This window comes from Achroia grisella, unplaced genomic scaffold (genome assembly GCF_030625045.1).
Source record: "Achroia grisella isolate CSIRO2021 unplaced genomic scaffold, CSIRO_AGI_Agris_v1 utg1096, whole genome shotgun sequence".
Classification (NCBI taxonomy): Eukaryota; Metazoa; Arthropoda; class Insecta; order Lepidoptera; family Pyralidae; genus Achroia; species Achroia grisella.
This window is the reverse complement of record NW_026712575.1, coordinates 577563-591660: the sequence shown is the minus strand read 5'-3', so window position 1 is coordinate 591660 and position 14098 is coordinate 577563.

The window sequence follows — 14098 nt, the reverse complement described above, 5'->3', positions numbered from 1 at the left end:
CCTACCTTTTTTATGTTGATTGAAATCATTAAATTCACGGCCAGTCAGTCATATTAGCTATGATAATATACAAAATATTTCAACATATATTTATATTCACTAAATAATATACTACGCACACATCAGCACTCGCAGTAAAACAATTTAAAAGTAATAAATGCGTATTAGACGCGAAATGGCCCGTAAATGGCACCCGACTCCATAAAATTGCGCAATTTTATTTCACTTTGTAAATACAAAACAATAATTTTAAAAACCACAATGTGTCACGTTTTTTATATGTTTATTATTACGTTATAACTTTAATAGTTCATTGCATTCACGCAAAACATCGTTTAAAAATATACAAGAAAGTGTTATTGCCAAGCGTACCTGTGTGATTATTTGCAGACATGTATTAATTAATTTGTTTGGAAAGGAATAATAAAATACTCACTAATATTGCCTGTATTCCGGGAGAATTGTGTCTTTTATAATGGATGATAATGGAATGCACCGACTTGCGCTAACAATATATCAGTAGAGGATGATAAGATGAGTATAAGGTCAGGTCATTTAGCCCATTCTGGTAAATTCTCCAGAAATTTAACATGATGGTTTCCAGGAGAAACCGCATGGACGTCAACCTGACGTGGTGCATTGCTAGCAATGACGTTGTTAATTGACGTTACTATCAATGCTCTTCCCCCACATCGGGAGTAATTTCGTTAATGAGGACTGTAGACAACATTGCTAGCAATAGACCTCTCCGCTATTTCAAGAAACCAACATGACTGATTCCTAGGGCATAGGAACACTACCGTAGACTGGTGCAAAATACATTACGCTCCCACTAATTATTTATATATATATTAGCTTAATAGAATGGTAGGCTTGAAAACAGTTTTCTGAAACTACTATCTAGGTGACAAGACAGTAAGTAGGATCAAAACATGATCATAAATTTACGTTTATAAAGCGAAGTCCTTGATAAAAATGTTTGTAATTTTGAGTTTGTATAATAAATTTATCATGTGAACTAATTCTATAGCTTGCACAGATGTTGGATATACAAAAATCTAGCTGTGCTCGTGGTTTCACATGCATAAAATTATCTGTGTACTATTCTGATGTATAAGCTATATTATTAGAATACTTCATTGATAACTATTTAGTAGCTTTTGTGTGAAACATCCATCTACGCATTTAATGCGGAAGTTTGTTTATATGGATAAATTTTATAATATAAGTAAGATTAAATATAATAAATATAATAATAATCTCACACAGTGACATCTAGACCCAAGTGAAGCTAGCTAAAACTTGTGTTATGAGTAGTAAAACATAGAAAACACCCAGACCAATACAAACAATCATACTCATGAATACAAATGTTTATGCCGTGTCAGGAATCGAACCCGCGACCATCCATGTGCTGAACCGCTATACCACCGAAGCCGTCGATTGTAGTATATTTATCGAAAAATAGTAGAGTTAATAAAATTATATTTGAGGTTTGGAATATAACATATAAAGTGACACCATTTCTTAAATTAAATTAAATTAATGAATGACAATACTACAAGTGATACTTATCAATAACGGATATTGTTTACTGTTTACACCCAATACGTTTACCACGGTACAGATCGACTCAGTTCCCACAGAGAGCGTGCGATAAAACTCGACTTAACAAAATAAATATTCAACAGTTTGTGACTATAAACAATCTGCGCGCACTTGTTCCTGGCTCTTGTAGGGTTGGCAAAACAACTCGCATTTATTATTATAGCAAACCAGTCCTACCTAGTTAATTTTTTTTATACCACATAAGTGGTAAATAAGCATACGGCCCATCTGATAATATCGTAATGAATGAGTAGAGGGACTCATAAGTAATGGGAATTAATGAAATTTCAAGTCCGAAAGTTAACAACCGCAACAAAAACTTTTTTACACATTATTTACTCCTTGACAGTATAATAATTAATAGATATACACACTATAGAGGAAATATTAATGACACTAATAATGTCTAAGAAGTAAGTATTACTTATCTACATTAATTTACTTCTAATTAATTTTAAATTGTGACTTTTTACAACTGTGAAAGTAAGTTTGTTCGTTTGTATCGCTTCAGACCATGCAGTCATTGTGATAAGCATAACTATACTCATCCGTAGTATGTGGGCTGGACAAACATATAGGTAATTTTGTATCTCAGTCAATAAAGGTCTAATATTAAATATTATTATTATAAAGTTCATTTATTATTAAAAAAATCGTACTAAGATAAACATCTTTTTATATTTTATTAATTCTTTCAAATCATACGAAAATGTTTGTTTGTTTGTAACACTTAAAATAACTAACGATACAACGAAGATCGTTAAAAAATAACTTGTACAATGGCGGACTTATCCCAAATGAGGGATTTCTTCCAGTCAACCTTTAAATGACTGAAAGTCATACGAAAGAAGAAGACAAAGTTGTATAAAATAATAATTACGAACGTCGATGAATAATACGAGAAAGAGTCCCCTGAAAAGATATGAATATATATATAAATATATATATAATATTCCATGAAAATGATATGCATTGAATAACAAAGAACAGTTTAAAAGGTACTTAAAACAGAGTCTTCAGCAAATTTGCATTTACATATTTACGAGTATGTGTTTGTAATGATACTACACGCAAAATTTTGAAAGTATATCTTGTAATATTTATTTTATAATTACGCGTAAATTAAATTTAATAATGACTGTTAATTAATTTCATTCAAGCTACTAATGGCCTTTATTATAAATACCTTAATGATTAACTATATACATATGACATAATAATAAATTGCCGCTATGGTCAATACACTGACGACGGAAATCGACCACGGTAGCGCCAATACACACCCCCTTGCTGCAATTTGGTATAGACCCGGGCCACAAATGCCGTGAAACTTACGTTGTGACTCGATTCCAGCTGCATAACTCTCATGTGACACTAAGGGTGAGATACTCCTAGTTAGGGTTGTTAGGGAGCTCCGTAACCGTAACCCAAACTATCGGATATCCGATATAAAAAAATATTCGTAATCGTAACCGAATCCGAAATAAAAGTTTCGGATAATATCGGATAGGGGTGGAGCCTAATAGAGACACGATATGTAACCATTTTATGAGCTATTTGTATTTTACTTTAGATATTCCTTAAAAAATAATATCCGTAACCGAAATTATCCGAAACTAACGGATAATCCGAAATAATTTCATATCCGCATCCGTATCCGTACCCAGTATAATAATCATTTCTATATTCGAAACCTATCCGTATCCGAAATTTCATATCCATAACATCCCTGCTCCTAGTCCGTGTGTAGTCGACATGTCAAGTAGTATAAAACTGCTATAAGTATTATGATATAATATACATATATGTTTTTTGCACTTGTAACTTGCTAATTTAGTATTTTTGCTGGTTTTTTTTATCAAAGTAGTTACATTTATTTTACAAAACTTAGCTTATTTTTATTGATGGACTTGTATTGAATAAAACAGAAATGAATACTACAATAGCCAAGTTAACTATTTATATAGAATAAATTAACACTGCAGGTGATTAATTTTCATTATTATCTTACTCTATTTATATCGGAAAATAAAATAATAATTAGAAATATACGTAGGATTACTTCATGATTTGTGAGACCACTTCCTGTTTACAAGTGCCAATCAGGTCGCTAATGAGGTTTCTAAATACATCAAATTTAATAAAAATAGTTTTTCCTGTTAAATGGAATTTGTTATTTCCTTTTACGTATCCATTCTCTAATTATTGAAAAAAGTTACCTTTAAATTAAATTGTTACAGCTTTATCAGTCACAATTAATGATAGACACAATTTTATAATAAAAATAACATATTTAAGAAATAATAATTAAATTAGTCACATGACCATTTATGGTTCTTTGCATATCAATGCAAAATTAATTTTATGACAATTATAATATTTCATATAAGGTATGCGTTATTAAAAACATATATCCAGGAAAACTATCAGTGAAATAGCAATTAATAAACAATGAAATTGTACATAATTCATGCAAAGGTGTGTTACACATACGATTTTGTCTTTAACATATATTATCTACATCTGTCTGTCGTTATACTATAATTTAAGGGTTGACACAGTATCTTCTTCTTTTACTGAATCCAATTTGTCGCCATATTTGTGTAGATAAGTTTTTAATCAATCTATTTAACTCTTCCTTCGTTTACTCCTAAAGTACTCTGGATGGGTGATGGAAACTTAGAATTATTTATAGAGTTGAATAAAGGTATTCTGATTATAAAATTTGTATATTACTAAATGTCTTTGATATAAATAAAACAATAAAGTACTTTTTTAGGGATAATTGTATCATGCAACGCGTCAAAGACCTACCTATTTAATATTCTCTTATCTGAGTTGCTATTAATATACAATGTCGCCTGCTACCGGAAAAATAATTTTGATCTTTAAATCTTGCCTTTATACATCTCCAAATATACTAAAAGAGTTATAAAAATATGCTCACTTAAAAAAATACACGAATCTGAAGTCATATTGATTTTGCTATTTGCCGTAGCGACTTTGGGTACATGGAGCCCGGAAGCGAAATTGGTTTTGACAAGTATTTCAGCGCGGCTCATCGAGGTTACTGTGACCCGACAGCTGGTAGTTACATTGCCCAGAGGTTAACTAAGGCCATTCAAAGAGGCAACGCTGCCAATATCTTGGGTACGATGCCTCTATGTGCCGCGTTGGATTACAATGATTGTTTTGTTTCTGAAATGTTAATATATGTAATTATTTTTTATAATATATTAATTTTGTTTAACAAATCTTTCCACTTTATATTATTAGTATATATCTATAATAATAATAATAAAAAGTATTAAATAATATTTTTTTGCTATCGCTCTTATATGTATATCTATGCATTACTATTGTAACAGGGACACGCTACGCTCGGAGGTTGCTCATACAATTAATTATTTTCACAGCTTCCACTACTGTTTAGTTGTTTGTTTCATAATATTAAATAGAAATAAACATGTTCGTTATATACATTCTATTTCATTTATACTTAGATATTATTTTTATTTTTAGTTCTTTCTTAGAAATTATGGTTTTTACTTTTGTATTGCTGTTCTTGCAAATACCTGATGACATACGTTACAGTAACACGAGCAGTAGCGATCGATCCTTCGTCCAATTCAAACGGAAATCGAAATTACGATGGCCTGAGCTGAGGTTCGAACCCCTAGCTGTGCCCTTAAACTAAAGTCGTATGCGTCAGAGTTGGCGTTCAGCCGCTCCATAAGTCCTTCTGGGGGTTTGGAGTGTCATCTACACTCGCCCTCTATCCTCCAGTAAAGCTGTAAAGGCCAATTGTAGGGTAGTCTGAAAATAAAACGATCAGTAGAGGATTATCTAGTGTCTACTTAGGTATATTCACTATATGTACATATAGGTATATATCTATATGTATAAGTTGGCATCATTATAATTAGCGTAAAGCATAGTTAGTACATCTATATGTACTTAAGATGTACTAACTATGCTTTACGTAATTATAATGATGCCGACTTATAGGTATAGGTATTACAAAATTAACTCTGACTTTTAAATTCTAATTTAGATAGGTAAAATAGTGCTATTAACACGTTGACGGACAGTAGGAACAAGCGAAGTTCGAAAATTGACACTATATGTTTTTGTGATTTTTAGAATGTTAGAAGTATAGTTTTACTCTTTCTGCTTAAATAAACTTATATATTATATATTATATTATATATATAATATATATTTATCATTTACATTATCATTATTTAACAGGTGAAATATGAACTTCAACCTAAAAAGATGTTTTCAAAACACGACACTATGCTTCTACGTATACGCCAGTAAGTGCACATTTGTGTTGCTATAGCCGTAGTGTCTAAAAACGACCGTTCGTTCTGGACGGCTATAGCAGTCATGCCACATTGTGAACTTCGCTTTGACGGCTATAGCCGCAATTGTCCGTCAACGTGTTAATAGTACTGTAGGTAACTGACAAAATTATAGCGACTATTTCTATCGTCGAGGCGGTATTTAAGATACTTTTTATCTTTTAAGTATATATTTGTATTTACTTGGTGTTTACATACATGTGTATATTACATAGCTGTTTCCTATTTTATTTTACCCCCTTAAGGGTATTTTTTACAAACTTTGAATGTTATATTGATTTATATTTAATCAACAGCCTAAAATATAAGTTTCAAGCTACTAGCTTTAAAAATTATGATAATAATAATCTCAAGAAAATTCACACAGCGCCATCTAGACCCAAGTTAAGCTAACTGAAGCTTGTGTTATGGGTACTAGATAACGGGTACAAATATATATATAGATATTTTTTTTATTTCTTAAATACATACATATTATACATAGAAAAGACCCAGACCAATACAAACAATTGTACTCATGAATACAAATGTTTGTGTCGTACAAGGAATCGAACCTGCGACCATCGGACGTAAAGCGGTGTGCTAGACCGCTAGACCACCGAGATACTTCCATACAACCTTTCATCTCCCCTTTGAACACTTTACAACCCTTTTTTCGCACTAAAAAGCCTATGTCCTTTCTCAGGGTATAGACTATCTGTGTATCCAATTCCATTTAATTCGGTTCAATAGTTTTGGCGTGAAACCACGATAAACAGACAGATTTCTTTCGAATTTACAATGTTAGTAAGGATTGTTGTATAATTTCTTTAATACCTGAAGTAAAAGTCGTTCTGACTTTGAAATTAGATACAGTCATCTAATCGAATCTAATTTAGGTACTTATACATATTGAAGAGGATTTGCCATCAATGAGCAACAGTAATTTTACATGGCAAGTTGCCATTGACTAATAAAAATGTTGAAAACAAAGTACCTGTGCAATGTGTTTTTACTCCATTATCTACTGCCTTACTACAGTGTTTACTATTATGTTATCTTAGTAATGATAAGATTATTATAATAAAATATTGTGAAAGTAACGCGGGCCGTGTCACATTTATATTTTACGGTTGACGATAATGTACCTGAAATATTGTATTATTTTGGTGATAGATAAAAATGACTGATAAGAACAAATTTGATACATATACAGGGTGGAATTGATATGCGATCTCCTCTAATTAAAGTCCAGTTTTTTTTATAGATGGATTTTTTTTTATTAGTGATATTTGAATGGTGCACCCGCCTGCGATAACGGTTTACGCTGGCAGGGCACCATTGGAGAATGATAAGATGACCATGAGGTCAGGTCAATTAGCCCATGGCGACAATTAGGATTAGGCTCTGTGTGAATTGTTTTCAGATATTAAACTACTATTAAATCAATACTTTACAGTTTTAGCTAAGAAAAAATGACAAAAAACTTTATCTTTTTAAATGAGATACCTACATGATTTTAATATATATATAGATGTATAAATTAAATTAGATTACATTATTATGCCAAAAATATAATATAACTAGCTACTCGCCCCAGCTTCGCTCGGGTGTACATGTATTATACATATAAACCTTCCTCTGGAATCACTCTATCTATTAAAAAACCGCTTCAAAAATCTAGATTTAATGTAAGCATTCATAGGGACGGACAGACAGCGACTGCGACTTTGTTTTATACTATGTAATGATGATAATAAATAAGACTCCTATTGGCATTCATACATTATCTATTAGCTGTGCAGGCAGTTTCACCCGCGTGAAATTTATGTGTTATTCTGATGTATAAGCTATATTACTCTAAAATTTCATCACAATCCGTTCAGTAGTTTTTGCGTGAAGGAGTAATAAACATCCATCCGTACTCACTAACTATTGCGTTTATAATATTAATAAGATAATATCCCTGAACAATTCACACAGCAACATCTAGTTCCAAGGTAAGCAGAGCTTGTGTTATGATTATTAGACAATTGATGTAAATACTTAGATACATTTTTTTAATAAATGACTTTCGATAATATAAGGGTATTTTATTTTATTTTCAGTTATGCAGCATTTCGCTTGCCGGATATCCCGCGGGAGTTAGATAATTAGTCTTTTGCTCGCTGATAATAACCAATAGGTACCTAAATATTATGCATTGTTTAAATTAATAATAGTAATTCAATCTAGTACTAATATTATACGTATATAAATATAGACGGCCTCAGTGGTTTAGCGGTATAGGGCACCGCTTTTCTTCCGATTATCGCGGGTTCGATTCCTCGCATGGTGCAAACATTTGTATGCATGAGTATGATTGCTTGTATCGGTCTGGGTGTTTTATATGTATATTATGTTTGTATTTACAAAAATATAAGTTGTCTAGTATACATAACACAAGCTCTGCTTACCGTGTTAATTACCCAGGGTTTAAATTATTATATTATAATTATTTATAATATACTAGCTACTCGCCCCGACTTAGCACGGGTGTACGTGTATTATGTATATAAACTTTCACCTTATATCACTCTATCTATTAAAAAAACTCTTCAAAATCTGTTGCGTAGTTTTAAAGATTTAAGCGTACATAGGGACGGACAGACAGCGACATTGACTTTGTTTTATACTATGTAATGAAGTACTAAATGTACAAGTTTTATTAATAATTTACACCTTGTATACATTAAATATAATATAAATTATAAAATATAAATATACCTCTTGTTATCACTAAATGTTAGATAATATCTGTTTGTACTTTTCCATAAATTGATTTTATTGATAGATGAATTAAATACTACTTCGTTTTTGTAGATATGGAAAGATAATATTTAGTGTTCAGTTGATATAATCTAGTACCGTTTAAAATCTCTGTATAAATCTAGCACAGTTTAGCATAGCTGTTGTTTTAGTAGGTGAAATATATATTTTTTATCAATAAAAAAATTTTTGTGATGATCAGCTTCTACCTTATCCCATTTATTTGGGGTCGGCGCATTATCTTTATCTTTTCCATTCATCCCTGTTCGCTGACATCGCGTTATTATATCTCCTTTGTAAAGTATACTCCTCTATCCTGAGGAGATAAAAATCATCGCTCCTAAGAATGTCCTTCAATTCTAGAGCCTGACGGGTCTAAGTAGCGAACTGTGAAAAAAGGAGAGCACAATAGCATGCAGGTCGCAGTGTTACAGGCCTTAGCACGTGACAATAGTCCAATACCCTGAATAAAAAAAAATATCGTCTATTACTAAACTCGATGTATAAGACCTAAGTGAGTGTAGGTAACGCAAGTTACAAGTAACTCCCACGGTTCAGCAAGTACGGCCGCCTTGTTGGGGCCTTGGGGTACATGACTTCTACACCTGTGAAAAATGGCGCCCGCGAAAATGTGACGCCAACAAAAACTGGCATCTCAATAAAAAAGCAACAAAAAAAGAAACAATTTCGACAGCATGAAATATTCAAAGATGGCCGTCCAGCACAATAGGTGGCGTGCGACCAGTGACTGTATTAGCCGAACTTTTAGTGTGAATGTCACTTTTCCTGTGATCCTCAAGCGTGTTGTACTGGTTGTGTGTACGTCTAAAACCGGTCACATAATAGTTGTATAGAAAAAATGGTCGGTGAGATCAGCTTTACGACCTTGAAATCGCGTCGGTCGCTGCGCACAACTTGAATTGGTCAGTGTTAATTTATTTATTATTTTCTTTTTGTAAACACTGTATATTAGCCATATTTACATAAATTATATCGAAACTTCAAACAGTAAGAACTATCGATATAGCAAAATTTTTTTAGATATTTTATCGTTAATATTTTTTAATCTTATACATATAACTTAACACTTATAGACATATAAAATAAAAGTACGCAATAAATTATTGAATTTTTTTCTACTTCACAAAAGCAGAAAAAGTCACAGTATTTTAAATAGCAACCAATTTTTGAGCCTGTCCTAATAATTAATGTAAAAGTAATGGTTAGTTAGGTTAGGCGCAAAAGGTGTTATCTTTAATGCAAGAAGCTTGCTTCATTTAACAGATAAATAAATAAGATTAGTTAACATTTTATACAATTCATTCTATTCATTGTAAATGGTTTATAATAATTATTAATTACACTTTAATGTAATTCAGTTCTTACATAATACTATGGCATTATTCTATTATTCTGCTATTGCAGTTAACGGACCAATTCAAAACGGTCCTACGACAAACGCAGTGAGAATGAAATTCGCGATAGCGACTCGTCTCGTTTCCTGCTTCGACCATACAACATACATACAAGCCATACAAAAACACTAATTAGCCAACTTTAATACTAGTACTTCACTCAGTAAATGTCTAATAAAGTCATAAACAATATGGGGTTATGGGGTTCTATATCTATAATATTTTTTTGTTCATTCTTCTTCTTCTATAAGTTCGTTCGATTGTCGATACAAGCTGTATAAAAACACTAATTAGCCAACTTTAATGCTGGTACTTCACTCAGTGAACTAATAAAGTCATAAACAGTATGGGGCTATGGGGTTCTTTATCTATGATATAATTTGTTTTTTTTTTGTTAATTCTTCTTCTTTAAGTTCGTTGGATTGTCGAATTCCATATGGTATAGTCTTTTTTACAATTATAACAGCTTGGTGACTTTAAAAATATTCTAGTGCTATGTGCTCGTCATCACCACAGCTAGTGGTTGCGCGTTTACAGCTTGACCGGTCGGAAATGGGTGCGCGTGCTGACACAAATCTGCACAGACTATCCCAGATGAGTTTATACAAAGTAGACTGAAGTTAATTTTATCAGGACCAGTTTATAGTAGATTACATATTTAGTATTTTTTTGTAACTTAATAAAAAAAAACCTAAAAATATATTTATATATTGGAGTTAATTTTATCAGAAGAATGATTACTTATTTAGTATATTTATAAGTTCCAGGGGCCGCGTGGAGGTCGACATGGTTCATTGTTGGATACTAGTCCTTACAAATTCACCTCTCCTCCATCGTGAATATTATTCACTTCCATTCTGGTGATAGCGTCGTGACCAAGTGATTCATACCCGACCCACAAGAATGACCTCATTCTTGACGGTTATGATAGTACACTTTTTATTTTATACCTACTATCACTCGTTGTCATGGGGTATTACATTTGTGGAATGATTTTTCAGAATCGATTAAACACGTGCTCTTACGTTTATACCAAGAATACTGGAGCGAGATGAATACATTCTTTTTTAAGAAAGAACCAGAAATGATTATATTCAAAGATTCGTCTCAGAAGGGCTCAGAATAAAAGTAAAGTCACCTTTAAAAAAATCGGTATTGAAATGATATAAAGATTTTGAAAAAAGAAGACGTTTTTTATTTTAAAAAGTTGCCAGCAACTAATTTACCTAAAATTACTTACTCTTTTTACATTTATATTGTTTAATTGTTTTGAATTTTTTATTAATTGTGATGAATAATTTAGGCGATAAATAATAAAAAATAGAGATATTAAAATATTATAAATAAATTACCCAGACCGATACAAACAATCATACTCATGAATATACATAAATGTTTGCACCCGCGACCATCGGCAGTAAAGCGGTGTGCTTAACCGCCAGACCACCGAGGCCTTCTATATATATATTTAAATTAGGAATAAGACATAAATATATAATAACTAATTACTAATTTGAAAAATATGTTTTTTAAGGTTTTATAATAACTCGATAATTTTACCCTACAAGGGATATGGCGTGATGATAAACAGTTAAAAAATATCTTTGTTTTCATCACGTATCAGTATTCACATCTGGCAACCTTATATTTCACGCCATCATCGGACATCTGTTTCTTCTACCTACTTATGAATGATGTAAGCATCTAAACAACATTTTGTTACTACAGAGATCATTTACGATGTGTCCTAATTTACAACCGACTTTGTAAAATATGGTACGATTTTCTTTGGATAGTTGGCTGATTCCAAATGAAGACCATGCACACGAAGAGGCCTACTAAAATTGGAGTGATGACACTATTGTTAGCAATATACCATGTTAGGTTGACCTCCACGCGGTTTCACCTGGAAACCATCATGATAAATTCCTGGTTAAATTTTCAAAATGTGCTTTAATGGACGATAATTGAATGGTAGTCAGATCAGTCATCTGACTACCATTCAATTATCGTCCATTAAAGAAAAATACTACATTCTGTGCAATCGAAATCTAAGTCTTAGTCTGTGGTTGCGTATAGTACGCTGCTATATTTTTTCTCTGCAATTGTATGAAACAATTAATATAACTAAAAGATTGGAGGTTAAATCCTTTCGAAAAACGTTTATCCGTTCAAAAATGGATATACTATCATATGTTGAAAGTCTCATAACAAGTATAGAAATATTCCAGCTGACCTTCCAGGAGAAAATTGCCGAAAAAAAGTGCCAGCAGAAGGCGACATTTCTGAAGGAACTAAAATAAAACTTGACGCAAAGATATATTAAACAGACAGACACAGTTTCGGATTTATAATATTAGTATGGATAAACAAAAAAGCTTAATCGATTTAAACTATATATGGTCGTTTAAATTTTAGATGTAATCTGTTGAAAAAATATGGCACAAGGCCATCATGCTATGTTTAATGATATGCAAATTTGATCCTAAAACTAAAATAATATGAGAATTCCAATTTTGTAATGGCATATACTTTGTTTTATATCTAATATTTCCGTAGATAAGCCAGAATGAATGTTGAATATAAATATGCAAAATATTCATATTTAATCAACTTTTGAACAATGAATTGGATAAGAAATCATATTATTATCAAATTTTTTTAACGATTACTAGAGTAATACCAAACAAGACAATAAGGCTAAATGCTAGTTAGATATATATATGCTATAATGCTATTTAGACCATCATAACAAACATGTTATGTTTGTCTAAATTCTAACTCTTCGTTTAGGCTTAGTGTCTTTTTAGTTAGCTAGGTAGATTCTGTACAAAATGGTCTACTATGGTTTCATGTAACCTACGGCTAAACACCTCGATTTTGTTTGTTGCAGTTTTCAGGATCCAGACGGTTTAATCCTGAATAACAAGGCAACGCATGGCATTCTTAATGTTATTTGTTATATGACAATTACCTTGCTTTCTATCGGATAAACCGTCATCGTGATCTAGTCCCGAAGTAAGTCTTTTTGATAATATTTCTATATATATATTTTTAATTAAAATAAATCGCTTTCTTTTGAGGTTAGTAGGTTCGATTCTTGCGTGATAGAAATTTGTATTCATGAGTATAATAAGGATGATTGTGTTTATTGGTCTGGGTGTTTTCTATGTATATCATGTATATATTAAGTTGTTTACTACACATAACACAAACTGAGTTTAGCTTGGGACTAGATGGCGCTGTGTATATTGTCCAGGGTTATTATTATTATTAATTGGCTGTGCCTGTGGTTTCACCCGTATGGAATTTGTAGCCTATGTGTTACTCTGATGTTTAAGCTATATTACTGTAAAGTTTCATCAAAATCAAAACATCCATCTATACTCACAAACTTTCGCGTTAATAGGATAAAATTGTCAATTGAAAAATTATATAGGTACAAAGCTTTATTGACGTATTTAGTTTAGAAATTATGATTAATATAAATAACATTTATGTATGGAAAAGCATGTAGAGAGGATACTATTATCACTATCGTAATCCTGAGTCACGTTTGCGTTGCAGTCACCAACGTGACAGTATGCGGATACCTATTTGTAAACATTGGATACACTATTAATGGTTTAAAAAACAACACATTAGTGACCTCAGTGGTCTTGCGGTTTAGTATAGCACTTTACTTCTGATGGTTGCGAGTTCGATTCCTCGCACGGTACTAACATTTCTATTCATGAGTATAAATGTATCTGTGTAGGTATTTTCTATGTATATTATGTTAGTATTTACAAAAAATCTAGGCATTTATATCAGTTTCACACAAGTTCTGCTTAGCTTGGGTCTAGTTTATGCTAAGATATTATTATTATTATTAACAATTCTTCTTAAAAATATATATGTAGACTCTAAAAATATATATTC